Below are 21,192 nucleotides of genomic sequence, written 5' to 3'. Positions count from 1 at the left end.
GAAGAGATGCATCTTGCATCTGATGTATTTCTTCAGGTCAAACACATCCAGCTTCTCGGAGGTCAGCAGACATGAAGATCAGAGCTGACCATTGTTGAGAATGAGAGTTTAGATTTAGAGAGAGCATCCTGATCCTCAGGTAGCTTTGGATCTCCTCCACTAGAGAATGATCATTCAGTTCATTCAGACAGTGGAACACGATTGATGCATCTCTCCAGAGGGAGTCTCTTTATGATCTTCTCCTTGATCTACTTGACTGTTTCCTTTGTTGCTTTTGCTGATCTGCTTCCTGTTGGTGTCAGTAGGCCTTGTAGGAGACTGCTGACTTGGATTCTCATGTGAAAGGCCTAGAAGGAAGCGGAGGAAAAGTGTCCAGATGGCCATTTTCAACCTGCAAGGCCTTGTCCATCTGCATCTTCATATAGACTGCTTTTGTTGCGGAGGGATCTCTCTTTAGCCATCAGATTGTTGTTGTCATTAGTGAACATGAGGAACACATATGGAGTGCAGCCAGAAACTCCTGGATACTCTCAAGATGTACAAAGCAGTACACCTTCATCTGGTCAAGCCCAGACTCTTCTCTGTAAGTATCTGAGTGCACACTCCCGAGTACACAGACGCGTCCTTGATGTCAATGCCGCACTCTCTCAGGTCTTCCTCATAGAATATCAGATGGCCTTTTTCTAGCTGTTGAAAAGCCAGCTTTCCCAGTGCCCAGAATCATCTCTTTATCCCAGTAAAAATCGTTGGAAGGCTCTACAGGATACTTCTGACTCCTCAGTTTTGACTGGAAGATCATGAGGTGAGCGTACATTTGAGTTAGATTCTTGGCGCTCTTATCGACTCTCTGCTTCAACCAGTAGATCTCTCTCAGGACAGTGGCTGAAATCCAACAGAAGACGGGAATGTGGCACATGATGTGGAGGCTCCTTGATGTCTTTATGTGTGAGATGATTCTGCTGGCCACGTCCTCCTCAGCGATTACCTTCCTGAAGTATTCCTCCTTCTGTAGGTCATTGAACCCTCGTACCTCTGTCACCTGGTCAACACAATCAGGAGGGATCTGATTGGCCGCTGCAGGTCGGGTGGTTATCCAGATATTAGCACAGGGAAGCAGATTCCCTTTGATGAGGTTTGTCAGAAGAACATCCACTGAAGTTGACTCTGTGACATCACAGCAGATCTTATTATTCTGGAAGTCCAGAGGAAGGCGACATTCATCCAGACCATCAAAAACAAACACAATATTTTCGTTTTCTGAGATTTCTGATTCTTTTGTTTCTATAAAGGAGTGATGAAGTAGTTCTATCAGACTTAGATTTTTCTCTCATCAAGTTCAAGATCCCGAAAAGGAAGTGGGAAGATGATCTGGATGTCTTGATTTGCTTTTCCTTCAGCCCAGTCCAACATGAACTTCAGCACAGACACTGCTTTTCCAATGCCAGCAACTCCCCTTGTCAGCACTGTTCTGATAGGCCTGTCTTGTCCAGGTAAGGGTTTGAAGATGTCATTGAGTTGGATTGATGTCTCTGTTTCTACTGGAAACCTGCATGCTGTCTCAATCTGTCTCACCTCATGTTCAGAATTGACCCTCTCCACTTCCACCTTGTGTGATGTAGAGCTCTGTGTAGATGTTGTTAAGAGGCTGTCGCTTTTCCTGCATCTTCAATGCCCTTCCTCATAAAGAGCATGTCCTATTCTTCAAGTAGGAGTTTCGTTTTTCTTCCTGGACTTCTGTTGGGGACCCATAGGTGGAAAAGAAAGATACATGTTCCTTGGGAATTTAATTAAATTTGGGTTAAAAAAATTGAGCATAAACCCTGACCTGGATGTGATCAATGATGAAACAGCACAGAGTTTGACATCCTAGAGTTCTTCTAGACTAAGTGAAGATTAAAGCACAAAATGTGGATGCATTTACTGGGGAGACAATGCACTCCGCATCTCCTGATAGTTACACTAAACCTTGGGTACAGTCTCACTATTATAGTCATCATATTATTTTTTTATCTACATTTCTAGTATAGTCAGACTCAATGATGTCCTGTAGACAAGGTATCTAATAACAAGCTAAATTATGCATCCTGAATGATGAATTGGAGGCTATTATCTGGAAATGCACAGAGTCAAGGTACAAGACGTCATCAGACACATGGCTGGTGAATATAATTAATAGAAAACAGGTAGGATGCAGTGCAAACTGCGATCACTCACACTTTGTCATCAGGAGGGCCTCTGGGTTGGTTATCCATTGACGTGTCATTCTTCTCAGAGATACTGCTGGGTAAAAATGAGCACAGAGATCAATAACATCAGTCTATCATAAGATGTTAAATAAAAGTAAAGAATTAATAATAAATCAAATATTCATCACTGAATCTTTTCCTGAAAGTACTCCTCCTTCTGAGGGTCATTTTACACTCGTACCTCTGTCACCTGATCAACACACTCAGATGGAATACTGATTGGCTGGCTGCAGGTCAAGTGGTTATCCAGATGTTAGCAGAGGGAAACAGATTTCCTTTGATGAGGTTTGTCGACCCAGGAGGTACGAGTGGTATGAGTGTAAAATGACCCTCAGTCTTTATCTATACATGATGATGGATAAAAAGGAAAAGCTGCATAACCAGGTTATTTCTCCAAGGTCACCTTTGTTCAGTGGAAAAGTCTCTCCTCCCTGAAGTAAAAATAGGAAGTGCCATCGACTGGTCACTCTTCATGGAGACACAGCTAGGTAGCAGGTGAGACTGGTCGGTTCTTGTCTTGAACCTGTCAAAAGAGAGACTGATTCTCAACTTTCACTCATAAAAAAACATTGAAGCTTCGGAAAGTACTCACACCCTTTTACATTTTTCACATTTTGTTGTGTTACAACTTGAACTTACTGATTGGTTAATTTGAGATTTTTGGGTCATCAGGTCTACACGCTTTTCAATTTTCTTACAAATTAATAAAAAATTTAAAGCTAGGAATGTCTTAATTCAGGAGTAAAACATTTCTTTAAAAAGTTACATATGTTGCATGGACTCACTCTGTGTCCAATAAGTGTTTAACATGATGTTTGAATGACTACCTCATCTCTGTACCCCACACATACAATTATCTGTAAGGTCCCTCAGTCGAGAAGTGAATTTCAAACACCAGATTCAACCACAAAGACCATGGAGATTTTCCTTTTGGTAGATGGGGGAAAAAAAATTAAAAAAAAATTGAATGTCTCTTTGAGCATGGTGAAGTTCACCTAATTACACTTAGGATGGTGTATCAATACACCCAGTCACTAGAAAGATACACGAGTCTTTCGTAACTCAGTTGCCGGAGAGGAGGGAAACCACTTAGGGACTTCACCATGAGGCCAATGATGACTTTAAAACAGTCACAGAGTTTAAATGGCTGTTATAAGAGAAAACTGAGGATCGATCAACAACATTGTAGTTACTCCACCCTACTAACCTAATTGACAGAGTGAAAAGAAGGAAGCCTGTACAGAATAAAAATATTCCAAAACATGCATTCCGTTTGCAACAAGGCACTAAAGTAATGCTGCAAAAAATCTGGCAAGGCAAATAACCTTTTATCCTGAATACAAAGTGTTATGTTTGTAGCAAATCCAATACATCACATTACTGGGAACCACGATCTCCATAATTTCAAGCATACTGCAGGCTGCATCATGTTATGGGTATGTTTGTAATGGGTAAGGACTAAGGACTAAGGCAGTTTTTCAAAAATAAAGTCGCAATGGAGCTAAGCACAGGCCAAATCCTAGAAGAAAACCTGGTTCAGTCTGCTCTCCACAAGACACTGGGAGGTTAATGTCCCCTTTTAGCAGAACAATAACCTAAAAGAAAAGTGCCAAATCGACACTGGAGTTGCCGAGTTAGAGTTTTGACTTAAATCTGCGTGAAAATCTATGGCACGCACCTCAAAATGGTTGTCTCAGCAATGATCAACAACCAATTTGACAGAGCTTGAATAATTTAGAAAATAATAAAAATAGGCAAATAGTGTACAATCCACGCCTGCAAAGGTCTTAAAGAGATTTATCCAGAAAAACTCACAGATGCAATCGCTGTCAAAGGTGATTAGACCATGTACTGACTCAGGGGTGTGAATACTTATGCAAAGCTCTCAACCTTCACCTTCTCCCGAGTCCGTACGGGAGTTGCAGCAATGGAACAAGACTAACTACCAATTGGATATGATGAAATTGGGGAGAAAAAGGGGTAAAAAAAAATTTAAACAATGGCTAGATATGATTAAATTAAGTAAAATGATTTATCAATCCTAGACTGTAGCTTTAAAGTAAAAAGCATTCATTTGAAGGTCTCGTACTTTGTTCATTGGAAAGTTCTCCCTCCCTGAAGGAAGCAGGATGTTCCATAGACTGGTCACTCTTCATGGGGATACCCACTAGGTACAGGTGAGACTGGTCTGTCTGTCTTGAACCTGTTTAAGGCAGGATTAGAATTTCCAACATAGGCGAGTTTACACACATTTCTGATTTGTGTAACTGTGCTTTTTACGGTTGGTTACTTATTTGTCACCAGTCAATGCACATACAGCTCGGTATAGGTCAGTGATCTAGTAAATTTGTCTCCAACAAAATGTCTGTTTCACTTACCTATTGCACGAAAATAAAGACAAAATCTAAATTGTATTTGTCACTGGCGCCGAATACAACAGGTGTAGACTTTACAGTGAAATGCTTAATTACGAGCCCTTTTCCCAACAATGCAGAGTGCAAAAGAAAGAAAAAGATAAATAAACATTTGCAAAAATAAAATAAAAAATACATGAAGGCAGGGGTAAAAAGTCACCAGGCAATCAGGGTAGTTAATAAACACGGGTCAGTGTAAATAGTCCGGCTAGCCATTTGATTAACTGTTCAGCAGTCTATTGGCTTGGGGATTATGCGGATATTTTTATTTACTAAGGGTCCCCAATGGCTACTCTTCTTGGGGTCCAGACACATTAAGGCACATCACACAATAAACAAACAAAAACATTTAATAAAACAGTACATCATATAAAATAATTTCACCACTGCATACCTACAACACAAAATGTATAGTACCACCATACAACAATATTAAAATGTACATGTGTGTAGTGTGGTTGCATGCGTGCGAGTATGCGTGTGTGCCTCTTCACAGTCCGCGTTGTTCCATCAGGTGTAGTTTTATCTGTTTATTAAATCTGATTTCACTGCTTGCACATGAGTTACTTGATGTGGAATGGATTTCCATGTAGTCAAGGCTCTGTGTAGCACCGTGCTGTTTCCGGGAGTCTGTCTTCTGGATTTGAGGACTGTGAAGAGACCCCTGGCTGGCATGTCTTGTGGGGTATGCATGGGTTTCTGAGCTGTGTGCTAGTTGTTTGAACAGACAGCTCTGCTGCTTTCAACATGTCAATGCCTCTTAACGAAGATGTAGTGATGCAGTCAATCTCTGCTCTAGTTTGAGAAAGGAGAGATTCACATGCATGTCATTGATGTTAGCTCTCTGTGTACATTTAAGGACCAACCGTACTGCTCTGTAGAAGCTGTTCAAGGGCCCTCCCGGGGCCAGACTTGGCGCTCCGGTATCCGACTTCCTGTACGGTAGCAGAGAGAACAGTCCATGATTGGGTGGCTGGAGTCTTCGACAAGTTTTAGGGCCTTCCTCTGACACTGCCTGTTAGAGGTCCAGGATGGCAGGGAGCTCACCTCCTGTGATGTACTGGGCCGTACACAATACCCTCTGCAGCACCTTGAGGTTGGATGCCGAGCAGTTGCCATACCAAGCATTGGTGCTAGCCAGTCAAGATGCTCTCAATGGTGCAGCTGTAGAACTCTAGAGGAACCGAGGGCCCATACCAATATATGTTCTACCTCCTCAGGGGGAGCAGGGCATTGTCCGCGCCCTCAGTACAACGGTGTCGGTGCTGTCTGAGACCATGATAGGTCCTTAGTGATGTGGCATGCTGGCACATGAAAGCGTGCTGACCCGCTCCGCTACAGCCCTGTGATGGTGGTGCTGGAGTTGTGCACGGCCACACAGTCGTCGGTGAACAGGGACAACAGGAGGGGCAAAAAACACAAAATAGCAGAATTGGCCATGAGCCCGTCCTAAAACGGAAGCCATGCATATCCCAGCCCCATTTTTCGCAAACCAATACTGGTTTGTACTTAAAGATTTTAAAAAATCTCAGCCCATTCACACTCTACCTATTTGTATGAGCCCACCCTCTCCAAGTTCACTGCAAGTGTCCTGTTCAACAGGCAAACGGATTTTAGGGGCACATCGCTTCCTCATCCCCTGAGAACCTCATTCCAGAAGAACTGGCTTCCTCATCAGTGTCTTCCACAGTTACTGGGACTGCTTCCCTCTTCAATCTCCGCATGGAGAGAGCTCATTTTGACACGCTTGTACACAAAAATAATATTATTTATATTTACTTTTTTACTTCTTTGATTTTAACACTGGCACTGCACAGAATTACAACTTCTTAGACAGTTGAAGCTCATCTACCCTGATAGGGGGTCGTGCAAAATAAAATAACGTCTTGGTGCTTTGTAGCCTTATTCACTTTATGCCTGTAATTCACTGCTGGTAGACAGAAGTGCATAATTAAGTATGATTAGTAGTGCATAAGTGCAACCCAGGTTGCATCCTTGCTGTCGGAAGAAAAACCTCCAAAACTGAAACCAGGGAATGGAAACGAAAAGTCCCTATTTTAACATTGAGATCTCAGCAGCTTCTTTGCTAGCTAGCTATGCTGAATTTCGCAATGACTTATCCAGTTAGCATATCTCTTGCGTTCATAAAATCACTCTGGCCATCTGTCTCTCGATTTCAGAGCACTCGCGTCTGTGTGCCAGAGCACAGAATAACTAATTAATTTACGCAGCTGTCGCAACACCCGCTGAATATGATCGGTGTCAGAAAACGTAGGCCAAAAAAGTAACAGTTAGTCACAAATGCTCTAACCTGCGAGGGCGAGTAACATGGTCAGAGTGAGCTGTTCTAACATCTGTGTCTGGAAGTAGCTAGCTAGCAAGCTATCCAACTTTATCCAATTAGCTTGGGTGCTTGGTTGCGGACAAGCATGCATTGGCAGGCAAGCTGCAGAAGGACGAGCAGGCTACTTACTATTAACCATCCTTAATCAGTGCAATTTTGATAGCCTCAACTTTCTGAAAAAGATTATGATTTATCTAATGTTCCTTCGTTAGATTTTAGCTCATCTTACTCTGGCTAGCATTAGTTGTTGATCTTGTTGTTGTTGATGTGCATAACTGAGGGAGAGGGAGCCTACCTTTTTAATGGTTGTTTGATCAATAGGACTGTAAAGCTTCCCAAATGTAAGAGGACTCCTGTGGTATTTACATATTTGCAGAATTCCGTTCAGGTATACTTTGTGGCTTTTGCGGAATGCGTTCTAATGATCTAAAGTTGTGCTGTTGCAACTGCCTGTAAACACACAGTCCAGTTCAAAGTGAATGATGGCAGGCCTATGTGGCAAATTATTTGTTTGCATAAAGGCCTACTGTAGCTCTGATTGGCCATGGCGCACCGTGTCTGTGTAGACCGGTCCTGGACGAGACAGATGTTTTTATTCGGTTTTATTTACTGCAGTGTCTATTAATTGTCTAAGCACACGTTCTAAGCTTTTTCCCACTCTATATTGCTATAGAATTTTCACAAATGCTATACTACACGTAATTCCCAAACATTCTAAAAATGAATGAAAATTTGAAAATGACCATACGTGCTCGCTTGTCAGAAAATATATATATTCTTCCTGGGGGTGTATATGAACAGATTTTAATAAGATCTAATGTTGCTAAAATGCTGTCAGTTCCACTTTAATAAAGCAACGTTAGGAGACATACATAATCCACCAATCAACAGTGAGATTCTGCTCTGCTCTGAATTCAGTGAAAGTGTCTTAAGATCTAAAAAGGGCACTGTTGGTAGCACTGCAGGAGTGGGTAGCACACTAATGTAATCTTAATGAACAATGTAATGTAGTCTTAATCGATGTTGATGATGATGATAATAATAACAACACAGGTGAGTCAGATTAGCATTTCAAATGAACTGTGTACAAGGGGGCAGACAAGGCGCCTCTCCTTGGGGGAATCAATGAAAGACCTCTGTGCATCCGGATGTGCTGGAACTGTGAACACACAAAACATTATTTGACACACAGCAGAGAAGTGGTTAAATTGAATGTTAAAATCCTCCAAACTGAATGGGCACACTATGGCTTAATTTGCCTTCCCTGTGGTTAAAGACAAGCCACTGTATTTTCAACTGTACCTAGCAAAAATATTACCCTCTAAAAATTTGGGGTTCAACAGGGGTTATTCTAAGATCTTCAAAGTTCTTCGTAGAACCTTAGGATTCTTGGCAATGAAAATGGCCCCAAAAAGGTTATTCCAAAGAACCCCATAGGCGGTGGGGCTCATCAAGGGACCTTCCTTCGCTGGGTGGGGGTTCTTGCTGGACCCTCACTGGCCCGACTGAAACTTTTGGATTGGAATTTGCAAGGCACAGCAGGTGCAGGCACTTAACTGAAAATGTTTAACATCTCCTCAATTTAAAGTAAGGTTTGTCCCTTGTATGTAATCAATTGATATTGTTTTATAATGATACCATCTTGTCTTTTCATATTTCTTTTGTTCTTTTTTTTTTGTTCTTTTGCCCATCTTAATCTTTTCTTTTTATTGGCCAGTCTGAGATATGGCTTTTTCTTTGCAACTCTGCCTAGAAGGCCACCATCCCGGAGTCGCCTCTTGCACTGTTCGACATTCTCAGACCGGTGTTTTGCGGGTACTATTTAATGAAGCTGCCAGTTGAGGACTTGCTGAGACGTCTGTTTCTCAAACTAGACACTCTAATGTACTTGTCCTCTTGCTCAAGTGGTGCACCGGGGCCTCCCACTCCTCTTTCTATTCTGGCTTAGAGCCAGTTCGCGCTGTTCTGTGAAGTGAGTAGTACACAGTGCTGTTCTGACGTGTTTCCGAAGAAAGTTCTCTGTTTATGGCCATTTTGAGCCTGTAATCAAACCCACAAATGCTGATGCTTCTCCAGATACTCAACTAATATAAAGAAGGCCAGTTTTTATTGCTTCTTTAATGAGAACAACAGTTTTCAGCTGTGATAACATAATTGTAAAATGGTTTTCTAATGATCAATTAGCCTTTTAAAATGATAAACTTGGATTAGCTAGCACAACGTGCCATTGGAACACAGGAGTGCCCATGGGTTGCTGATAATGGGCCTCTGTACGCCTGTGTATAGTCGTGGCCAAAAGTTTTGAGAATGACCCAAATTTTAATTTCCACAAAAGTTTGCTGCTTCAGTGTCTTTAGATATTTTTGTCAGATGTTACTATGGAATAGCGAAGTATAATTACAAGCATTTCATAAGTGTCAAAGGCTTTTATTGACAATGACATGAAGTTGATGCAAAGAGTCAATATTTGCAGCGTCTGACCCTTCTTTTTCAAGACCTCTGCAATCCGCCCTGGCATGCTGTCAATTAAATCTTCTGGAGCCACATCCTGACTGATGGGCAGCCCATTATTGCATAATCAATGCTTGGAGTTTGTCAGAATTTGTGGGTTTTTGTTTGTCCACCTGCTTCTTGAGGATTGACCACAAGTTCTCAATGGGATTAAGGTCTGGGGAGTTTCCCTGGCCATGGACCCAAAATATCGATGTTTTGTTCCCCCGAGCCACTTAGTCATCATGCTTTTGCCTTATGGCAAGGTGCTCCATCATGCTGGAAAAGGCATTTGTTCGTCACCGAACTGTTCTTGGATGGTTGGGAGAGAGTTGCTCGCGGAGGACGTGTTGGTACCATTCTTTATTCAGTGGCCGTGTTCTTAGACAAAATTGTGAGTGAGCCCACTGCACCTTGGCTGAGAAGCAACCCCACACATGAATGGTCTCAGGATGCTTTACTGTTGGCATGACACGTGGACTGATGGCAGCACTCACCTCTGTCTTCTCTGCACAAGCGTTTCTGGATGCCCCAAACAACTTCCGAAAGGGGATTCATAGAACTTTACCCCAGTCCGCAGCACGTCCAATACCTTTCGCAGAATATCAGTCTGTCCCTGATGTTTTTCCTGGAGTAGAAGTTGCTTTTTTGCTGCCCTTCTTGACACCAGGCCATCCTCCCAAAGCTCTTCGCCTCACTGTGCGTGCAGATGCACTCACCCCTGCCTGCTGTCATTCCTGCAGCAAGCTCTGTACTGGTGGTGCCCCGATCCCGCAGCTGAATCCAACTTTAGGAGACGGTCCTGGTGCTTGCTGGACTTTCTTGGGCGCCCTGGAGCCTTCTTCAGAACAATTGAACCGCTCTCCTTGAAGTTCTTGATGATCCAATAAATGGTTGATTTAGGTGCAATCTTACTGGTAGCATATATCCTTGCCTGTGAACTCCCTTTTTGCTGCAAAGCAATGATGACAGCATGTGTTTCCTTGCAGGTAACCATGGTTGACAGAGGAAGAGACAATGATTCCAAGCACCACCCTCCTTTTGAAGCTTCCAGTAGGTATCTCCCCTGATGTGGTCATGTTTTCAATACAGACTCCTTTAGTCGTGCTGTATTCCATATAAAGGCATCCAGACCTTATTTGTATGTGTATTTATTTATCGATCCCCATATCAGCTGCTGCCGTAGGCAGCAGCTACTCCTTCCTGGGGTCCAGCCAATTTAAGGCAGTTATACATTTTAAAGACATTGAAATACATTCATAACAGATTTCACAACATATCACGTGTGGGTGAAAGTTGCCAGCATACCCTTAATCTTGTAATAAATCAAATCTCGTGATACATAACTTGACATTTTGGGGGAATAACCAACCTTCCAATAAATGGCAATTCATTTCTTAGCCGCTATAAATGCTTGGTTACACAATTTCTTCAAAGAAAGTCTACAGTGTCAACATTTCCAAGCAGAAACAGGGAGAAGGGAAAATCTGTAGACATACTGAGACAACAAAAAAAACATACTCTTTTGACAGAATTCAGCCAGCCTTCACAAGACCATAACATATGATGTCCCCTTTTGTGTTTTACACCTCCAGCAGACCGATTTCTGAGTGCATGTAACTCAGTTTCACTGGCATATAGTACGTTCTTGATGGACGGTCTTAAACCCGCCGATCGGATTTTCCTTGGGTTTTTGCCTGCCATATCAGTTCTGTTATACTCACAGACATTATTTTAACAGTTTTAGAAACTTCAAAGTGTTTTCTATCAGATACAACCAATATGTATATCCTAGCTTCTGGGCCTGAGTAACAGGCAGTTTACTTTGGGCACGTCAGACTGTCCGAACTTGCGAATACTGCCCCCTAGCCCGAAGTGCACTAACTGCACCTAATTTATGTCTGAGATTCTATGAAGATGACTTGGCATTCTAAAACATATCTGTATCCATTCATCATCATTGGCTTCTACCAGATCTTCCTCACATGTTTGTTTTACATGTTTTGTGTCAATTGGGGCAAAGCCTCTATCAACCCTTGATACAGTTTGGAAATCTAACTTGAGGTTTTTCAGACTGCCTTAAAATATCCTCTGGCTTGTCCAGTGTTTTCTGCACAGAGAGAACAAAGTGCTTTATCTGCAAAAAAATGTACCTCAGGTCCGTCACAGACAGGTCTTCCCTGGCTGCCTAAGGCATGACAGAGAATTTCCTTGGTGTACATTTTATACATTATTTTATCTAAGAATAGAATCAATGGTTCAATCATTTGGGAAATGGCTATTATTCCCAGATCAAAGACTGTAGCTTTAAGTTTAAGATTCTGTCCTGTAGCTACTGTAGGTCTGCCCATCAATTTTTGTTGTTGTTGTAGTTGCAGGCCATCTAATAATTTGGCTCAGGTAAAAACTCACATTTCACGACCTGACATAATGGTAGGTAACGTTTTAGGCTATACATTTGGAGTGACATTTTTTTAATGGTTTTTCAATTTCTCAAACCTTACTGAATGATCAGCCGTTCGGCATCAAAATCTAATGGCTCCTTTAGTTGACTGGAGCCAAATGATCTGGCTCACAGCAAAAAGACTCGCAATGCCCATCACTACGCAAAAGAGCTCAAAGGAGACAATGCATCTTAAAAGGGCAATGACATACTTTTTAATATATACCCCCTGCAAAAATCTAAAATTAATAAAATAATTATTAATAATAATAACCACAATCAGGATGTTGTGTCCAATGGGGCAAATGCAGATGGACAAACTCCGCTTCAGCATACGGCATATTTTATAGCAACTATGCTGCATCCGTTAGGCTATAGGTAATAATGCGTGTTGCTAGTAGCACATCTGATAAATAGGTCCAATACGTACACATTGTTTTAACATAATTTTTCCCAATATGTTTTGGGAGGTAATTTCTGGAGGTGGCCTAAAACTTGATATTTTAGATGGCTTCAGCATCATTTTATTTTCATACATTTTGCAGTAGAATGTCCTTTTAAAAAGTCTCACCCAGAACGGAGCTTCTCAGTCTGCTAATGCCTACACATTATTCTGGGTAGGAACACGAACCCCCTAAACAATGGCACTGGACGTGGCCAAAATCGCAATTTAATACATGTACAAAAGTATAATCTTTTCCTAAAACATGATGGTCATGACTTCCTTACATGAAAGGAGAGGTTAAGTTGGCCAAGATAAACCATCTGAGATCAATATAAGTTTCAAATGTTCTTTGTTGTCGTTTGTTTTAAACACTGCATATAGTGTTGCATATTCACGTTTGTTTTCAGTACTGCGTATAGTGTTGTGTATTCTGACGCGTGTAAATTCTGGAGGGAACAAGAAACGGATGGATTGACACCGACAATGAAAAACTGCCCTAATATCGATGTTTTACATACAGCCGTTTTTTAAAGGACCAAAGAGTAATATTGCGATACTGTACTTTATAGCATTTTAACTTCAGGTATATCTGTATACACATGGATTCCCAGTAGGATAGACTATTTTGTTATTGGTGCATTTTATTTTACGCCATTCGGAAAATGTGGCCTACCTGTGTTTTGCGTCCTGCGAATGTAATCCAGAGCCTGTTATAAGAAGCGAGGTGCTGTTTCTTTGTTGTGCACACTTCCACATGGTTGTCCGCAATTGACTCCCTTCTCTGTGTTAAACGTTTCAATGTCTGCCTTTTCCCGCCAAAAAAAACACGTGATCAGGTTCAACAACAATCTTTCAACATCCACCTGTCCGTAGGGTACTAAGGGGTAACTACTACCCCCCCCCCCTCCCCCATCCCCCTCCCTGGCTGCCACTGCTCTTGCTCAACAACACAATCCCTGGGTCATCACAGCTCTTTGAGGTATTTCAACAAAAACGATTTTTGTGGTAAATTGATCAAATTCTTTGACATTTGGAAAGTTAGATAAGTTAGTTCGATAATTGTTTTTAAAATACTACAAGTAGGAAAGCCTTAAGAAAAATAATCCACTTGTTTGGAGAGAGAAATGTAGATCATTTTTGAGTAAAGTAGTAAATATGTTGAATGAGTGTGTTGGTAACTAGGGTGTAACTGGGCCCTGGGGGCTAGTTACCCCTTTATGGTTATGAATGTATTTATACCTGTCATTTAGACAATGCTTAGCCCAGTTAGCGCTAGTTTATGCCGAACATTCTAGCTAGCAACTTCACTAGCAGTAAATGTTAGCCAGCTAGCTAGTTTAAGCTGCTGAGGAGGGGCCAGCTAGCAACCTTACTACCAGATCGTCTGAGGTAAAATACATTAAAAAGATAACATACATCATTGCAGATGTAAATGTTTCCACCAGTGACTGATAGCTTTACCGTTAATATTACTTTATAGCCTTTTAGCTATTTTACACAGCATTTTATGTCATATTGCTGGATAGCTAGCTACGTTTTTAAGAGAGAGCTTTTCAATTCCGGCATCTCTCCCCCTGTTTTCAGTCAAAAGTAGGGACTCGATTAGGTGTGAGCAGTGCAGGAGGTGGGTTCAGTGAGTCTGTGCTTCAATTTTACTGGTGGATCGCTTTATTTGCTAGACCTTTGTACAAATTAGAATCGTGCGATAGCAGAGCATAAGAGAGTTGCCACATCAATCTATTCCACTGAGTTAATTAGTTAAGTTATTGTTATTAAATTCTATATTCCAATGTTATTTTATGTTATTAGTTTATATTCCATTACAATATTATATTCCATATATTTTTTTTAAATTAATTATAAACAACTATTGAAAACCCTTTGCTCCTGAATGTCATTGTAAAGATTGCAGGGATTTAAAAATCTTCCATTTATTCAAATAATATTTAGTGCAGTTGTACATAACGGATTGTCTGGAAAAGGTATCAACAAAGAGAAGAAGAAAGGGAAATGAATGTGCAGGTGAGTTAAAAAGAGGCACTTTACATCAAATATTAATTTAGTGTGCATATTAATGGTGACATGTGCATAACCAAAAACAAACATTTTTCATAATGCATTTTCTATAAGGTATTGCCAGATGGGAGATAAAGGGCCAAATTTGTTTTAAAAAATGGTGTGTATCGATGGAGGTATGTATTTGATTGGGCAGTAGGGATACAATTTCATTCTGGGAAATTCATCAATAAATGTGGGAAACGGAAGACCGGGGAAAAAAATCTGCTTGGTTTAAATGCTCCTAGCGTATTTGCAACTATAACCAGTCTGTCTGGACTATGATCAATTAAGCCATATTTGTCACACCCTGATCTGTTTCACCTGTCTTTGCACACTCTTGGCATTCTCTCAACCAGCTTCACCTGGAAATGCTTTTCCAACAGTCTTGAAGGAGTTCCCACATATGCCTGAGCACTTGTTGGCTGCTTTTCCTTCACTCTGTGGTCCAAACTCATCCCAAACCATATCAATTGGGTTGAGGTCGGGTGATTGTGGAGGCCAGGTCATCTCACGGAGCACTACATCACTCTCCTTCTTGTTCGAAATAGCCCTTACACAGCCTAGTGTGTAGGGTCATTGTCCTGTTGAAAAACAAATGACAGTCCCACTAAGCGCAAAGCCCAATCAGGGATGGTGTTTCACTGCAGAATGCTATGGTAGCCATGCTGGGTGCTGGTTAAGTGTGCCTTGAATTCTAAATAAATCACTGACAGTGTCACCAGCAAAGCACCCCCAAACCACCACACCTCCTCCTCCACGCTTCAAATTGGGAACAACACATGCGGAGATCATCCGTTCACCTACTCTGCGTCTCACAGAGGCACGGCGGTTGGAACCAAAAATCTCAAATTTGGATTCATCAGACCAAAGGACAGATTTCCACCAAAAGGACGGTACATTCCACCGGTCTAATGTCAATTGCTCGTGTTTCTCTGGCCCAAGCAAGTCTCTGCTTATTATTGGTATCCTTTAGTAGAGGTATCTTTGCAGCAATTTGACCATGAAGGTCTAATTCACGCAGTCTCCTCTGAACAGTTGATGTTGAGATGTGTATGTTACTTGAACTCTGTGAAGCATTTGTTTGGGCTGCAATTTCTGAGGCTGGTAACTGTAATGAACTTATCCTCTGCAGCAGAGGCAAACTCTAGGCACTCCTTTTCCTGTGGCAATCCTCATGAGAGCCAGGTTCATCACAATGCTTGATGGTCTTTGCGACTTGCACTTGAAGAAACTTTCAAAGTTCTTGCACATTTTCCGAATCGATTGACCTTCATGTCTTAAAGTAGTGATGGACTGTTGTTTCTCTTTGCTTATTTGAGCTGTTCTTGGCATAATATGCACTTGGTATTTTACCAAATCTTCTGTATACCACCCCTACCTTGTCAAAACATAAGCTGATTGGCTCAAACACATTAAGAAGGAAAGAAATTCCACAAATTAACTTTTACCAAGGCACACCTATCTAATTGATATGCATTCCAGGTGACTACCTCATGAAGCTGGTTGAGAGAATGCCAAGAGTGTGCAAAGCTGTCATCAAGGCAAAGGGTGGTTATTACTCTACAATGTAGAAAATAGTAAAAAATGAAGAAAAACCCTTGGAATCAGTAAGGTGTCCCCAAACCTTTGACTGGTACTGTATATATACACTGCTCAAAAAAATAAAGGGAACACTAAAATAACACATCCTAAGTATCTGAATGTATTATCGAAATATTCTTATTAAATACTTTTTTCTTTACATAGTTAAATGTGCTGACAACAAATCGCACAAAAATGATCAATGGAAATCGGATTTATCAACCCATGGAGGTCTGGATTTGGAGTCACACTCATAATTAAAGTGGAAAACCACACTACAGGCTGATCCAACTTTGATGTAATATCCTTAAAACAAGTCAAAATGAGGCTCAGTAGTGTGTGTGGCCTCCACGTGCCTGTATGACCTCCCCTACAACGCCTGGGCAGTGCCTCCTGATGAGGTGGCGGATGGTCTCCTGAGGTATCTCCTCCCAGACCTGGACTAAGGCATCCGCCAACTCCTGGACAGTCTGTGGTGCACTCGTGGCGTTGGTGGATGGAGCGAGACATGATGTCCCAGATGTGCTCAATTGGATTCAGGTCTGGGGAACAGGTGCGCCAGTCCATAGCATCAATGCCTTCCTCTTGCAGGAACTGCTGACACACTCCAGCCACATGAGGTCTAGCATTGTCTCGCATTAGGAGGGACCCAGGGCCAACCGCACCAGCATATGGTCTCACAAGGGGTCTGAGGGATTCTCATCTCGGTACCTAATGGCAGTCAGGCTACCTCTGGCGAGCGCATGGAGGCTGCTGTTGGCCCCCCAAAGAAATGCCACCCCACACCATGACTGACCCACCGCCAAACCGGTCATGCTGGAGGATGTTGCAGGGCAGCAGAACGTTCTCCACGGCGTCTCCAGACTCTGTCACGTCTGTCACATGTGCTCCTGTGCTCAGTGCTGAACCGTGCCTTCATCTGTGAAGAGCACACCACAGGGCGCCAGTGGCGAATTTGCCAATCTTGGTGTTCTCTGGCAAATGCCAAACGTCCTGCACGGTGTTGGGCTGTAAGCACAGACCCCCACCTGTGGACGTCGGGCCCTCATACCACCCTCATGGAGTCTGTTTCTGACCGTTTGAGCAGACACATGCACAATTGTGGCCTGCTGGAGGTCATTTTGCAGGGCTCTGGCAGTGCTCCACCTGCTCCTCCTTGCAACAAAAGGCGGAGGTAGCGGTCCTGCTGCTGGGTTGTTGCCCTCCTACGGCCTCCTCTACGTCTCCTGATGTACTGGCCTGTCTCCTGGTAGCGCCTCCATGCTCTGGCACACTACGTCTGACAGACACAGCAAACCTTCTTGCCGCAGCTCGCATTGCATGTGCCATCCTGGATGAGCTGCACTACCTGAGCCACTTGTGTGGGTTGTAGACTCCGTCTCATGCTACCACTGAGTAGTGAAAGCACCGTCCAGCATTCAAAAGTGACCAAAAAAAGCATCAGCCAGAAAGCATAGGAACTGAGAAGTGGTCTGTGGTCACCACCTGCAGAACCACTCCTTTATTTGGGGTGTCTTGCTAATTGCCTATAATTTCCACCTTTTGTCTATTCCATTTGCACAACAGCATGTGAAATTTATTGTCAATCACAGTGTTGCTTCCTAAGTGGACAGTTTGATTTCACAGAAGTGTGATTGACTTGGAGTTACATTGTGTTGTTTAAGTGTTCCCTTTATTTTTTTGGCAGCAGTATATGTATGTATGTATGTATATATATATATATATATATATATATATAAATAAATGTTTATAAGTGCAAAAATGCATGTAGCTGTAAGGACTGATGCTACTTTGGAGATAGAGGAGCCAGGTATGGAGAGTTGAACATTTAATGAAGAACAGACAGGTGACAGGCAACAGTCAGCACACGGGTATACAAAGACATGTGAGCATTAGCTTTCCCCCTCTTTCTCCCCCAGAGTAGACTTAATTTTAAACCCTTGTAGAGCCTGTTATATAGGGAGGAGGAGTTCTCTTTGTTGTGCACACTTCCACCTGAAAGTGTCCCCAATTGACTCCCTTTTCAAAATGTTCATGTTTTTTTTTTTGGTGGTCTTTCCTGTGAAACCCCCAAGATCAGGTCCAGCAAGAATGTTTCAACTTCCAACTTCTCACAGTTACTGTTACAGGGACAGGTGCTTCCCAAACTCTTTTCTGCGTAGCCCTCACTGCCACACCCATGACGTGTTTATTCCAAACATCTGCCAGCATAAAAGTAAAGTCACTGCCAGCCATCTGGATTAAAACTGCTTTCAGAGTGCATAACCGCCTCACAAAAAATTCAGAAGTAAGAAATTGTTACAAGAATTTTGTTCTCAGTTGTTCATATAGACCCAATTGAATTAATTACTCAGCCTGAAACCCGAGAATTTGTAATAAACTGGGTCCAAATGAATCAGGCGGAGGCCCAGCTACGATTGTCAGGAATGTTTATTTAGAGAGCTCTGCTTATCATTTCTGGTACATTGGTCTATATACCTCACATTGTCATAAACGTCCCTCCTCCTCTCAGATACAATGGCAACATAGTTCACAAGACTTCTCCTATGCATACATATCGCCTATCACATCCTGCAACATGTTACACAATCTACTGCAAGCCCAAGGTCTCTCCCCTCCCTGGGTGGGGAGACTTCCTTCTCTATCATCAGTTTCACAGTGGTCACAAGTTGTCGGCCACAGTTCCTTGCCTACTAGCCTGTCCCTCTCATGGACAAACATTCTTCATCATTCTTCAGCTGTGCAGTAGCAGAGAGAGCAGTCTATGACTAGGTTGGCTGGAGTCTTTTAACCAATTCAAGGGCCTTCCTTTGACACTGCCTGGTGCAGACAGGTCCTGGATGGCAGGGAAGCTTGGCCCTAATTATGTACTGGGCCGTACGCACTAACCTCTGTAGCGCATTGCAGTTCGGACGCCAAGCAGGTGCCATACCAGGCAGTGATGCAACCAGTCAGGATGCTCTCAATTGAGCAGCTGTACAGGACTTTGAGGATTTTAGGACCCATGCCAAATCTTTTCAGTCTCCTGAGGGGGAATAGGCTTCTCTGCGTGCCCTCTTCACGACTGCCTTTACATTTACATTTACATTTAAGTCATTTAAGCAGACGCTCTTATCCAGAGCGACTGTACAAATTGGTGCATTCACCTTATGACATCCAGTGGCAACAGCCACTTTACAATAGTGCATCTAAATCTTTTAAGGGGGGGGGGGGGGGTGAGAAGGATTACTTTATCCTATCCTAGGTATTCCTTAAAGAGGTGGGGTTTCAGGTGTCTCCGGCAGGTGGTGATTGACTCCGCTGACCTGGCGTCGTGAGGGAGTTTGTTCCACCATTGGGGTGCCAGAGCAGCGAACAGTTTTGACCCCTGGGCTGCAGCAGGAACCTGCACTTCACTCAGTGGTAGGGAGGCGAGCAGGCCAGAGGTGGATGAACGGCAGTGCCCTTGTTCGGGGTGTAGGCCCCTGATCAGAGCCTGGAGGTACTGAGGTGCCGTTCCCCTCACAGCTCCGTAGGCAAGCACCATGGTCTTGTAGCGGATGCGAGCTTCAACTGGAAGCCAGTGGAGAGAGCGGAGGAGCGGGAGGTAGCGTGAGAGAACTTGGGAAAGGTCTCGCCAACACCAGACGGATGCGGCGTTCTGGATGAGTTGTAGGGGTTTAATGGCACAGGCAGGGAGCCCAGCCAACAGCGAGTTGCAGTAATCCAGACGGGAGATGACAAGTGCCTGGATTAGGACCTGCGCCGCTTCCTGTGTGAGGCAGGGTCGTACTCTGCGAATGTTGTAGAGCATGAACCTACAGGAACGGGCCACCGCCTTGATGTCAGTTGAGAACGACAGGGTGTTGTCCAGGATCACGCCAAGGTTCTTAGCGCTCTGGGAGGAGGACACAATGGAGTTGTCAACCGTGATGGCGAGATCATGGGAACGGGGCAGCTCCTTCCCCGGGAGGAAGAGCAGCTCCGTCTTGCCGAGGTTCAGCTTGAGGTGGTGATCCGTCATCCACACTGATATGTCTGCCAGACATGCAGAGATGCGATTCGCCACCTGGTCATCAGAAGGGGGAAAGGATGAAGATTAGTTGTGTCGTCTGCATAGCAATGATAGGAGAGACCATGTGAGGTTATGACAGAGCCAAGTGACTTGGTGTATAGCGAGAATAGGAGAGGGCCTAGAACAGAGCCCTGGGGGACACCAGTGGTGAGAGCACGTGGTGAGGAGACAGGATCCTCGCCACGCCACCTGAGTGTAGGAGCGACCTGTCAGGGTCAGGACGATCCGACGCGTAGGCTCGCGCCGGAGATGCCCAACTCGGAGAGGGTGGAGAGGAGGATCTGATGGTTCACAGTATCGAAGGCAGCCGATAGGTCTAGAAGGATGAGAGCAGAGGAGAGAGAGTTAGCTTTAGCAGTGCGGAGCGCCTCCGTGATACAGAGAAGAGCAGTCTCAGTTGAATGACTAGTCTTGAAACCTGACTGATTTGGATCAAGAAGGTCACTCTGAGAGAGATAGCGGGAGAGCTGGCCAAGCACGGCGCGACTCAAGAGCTTTGGAGAGAAAAGAAAGAAGGGATACTGGTCTGTAGTTGTTGACATCGGAGGGATCGAGTGTAGGTTTTTCAGAAGGGGTGCAACTCTCGCTCTCTTGAAGACGGACAAGGGACCGTAGCCAGCGGTCAGGGATGAGTTGATGAGCGAGGTGAGGTAAGGGAGAAGGTCTCCGGAAATGGTCTGGAGAAGAGAGGAGGCAGGATAGGGTCGACGCGGGCAGAGGCGATTGGTGTTTGGACCATAATAGCTTTTTTGGTGATGGTGGAATGGGGCGCAGCCTGGTAAGCTTTTTCCGGTGTAGTCCACAATCATATCCTTTGTCTTGATCACGTTGAGGGAGAGGTTGTCTGCCTTCCTGGCACCACACATGTCCAGGTCTCTGACCTCCTTCCCTATAAGGCTGTCTCATTGTTGTCGGTGATCAGGCCTGCCACTGTTGTGTCATCGGCAAACTTAATGATGGTGTTGGAGTCGTGCCTGGCCATGCAGTGCACGAGTAAACAGGGAGTACAGGAGGAGGGGGCTGAGCACGCACTCCTTGAGGGGCCCACCCCCTTGTTGAGGATCAGCGTGGCGGATGTATTGTTACCTACCCTTACCACCTGGGGGCGGCCCGTCAA

Source organism: Salvelinus alpinus, chromosome 1, assembly GCF_045679555.1.
Source record: "Salvelinus alpinus chromosome 1, SLU_Salpinus.1, whole genome shotgun sequence".
Lineage (NCBI taxonomy): Eukaryota > Metazoa > Chordata > Actinopteri > Salmoniformes > Salmonidae > Salvelinus > Salvelinus alpinus.
The sequence above is the reverse complement of the archived record's forward strand: the minus strand, read 5'-3'. Positions refer to the sequence as shown.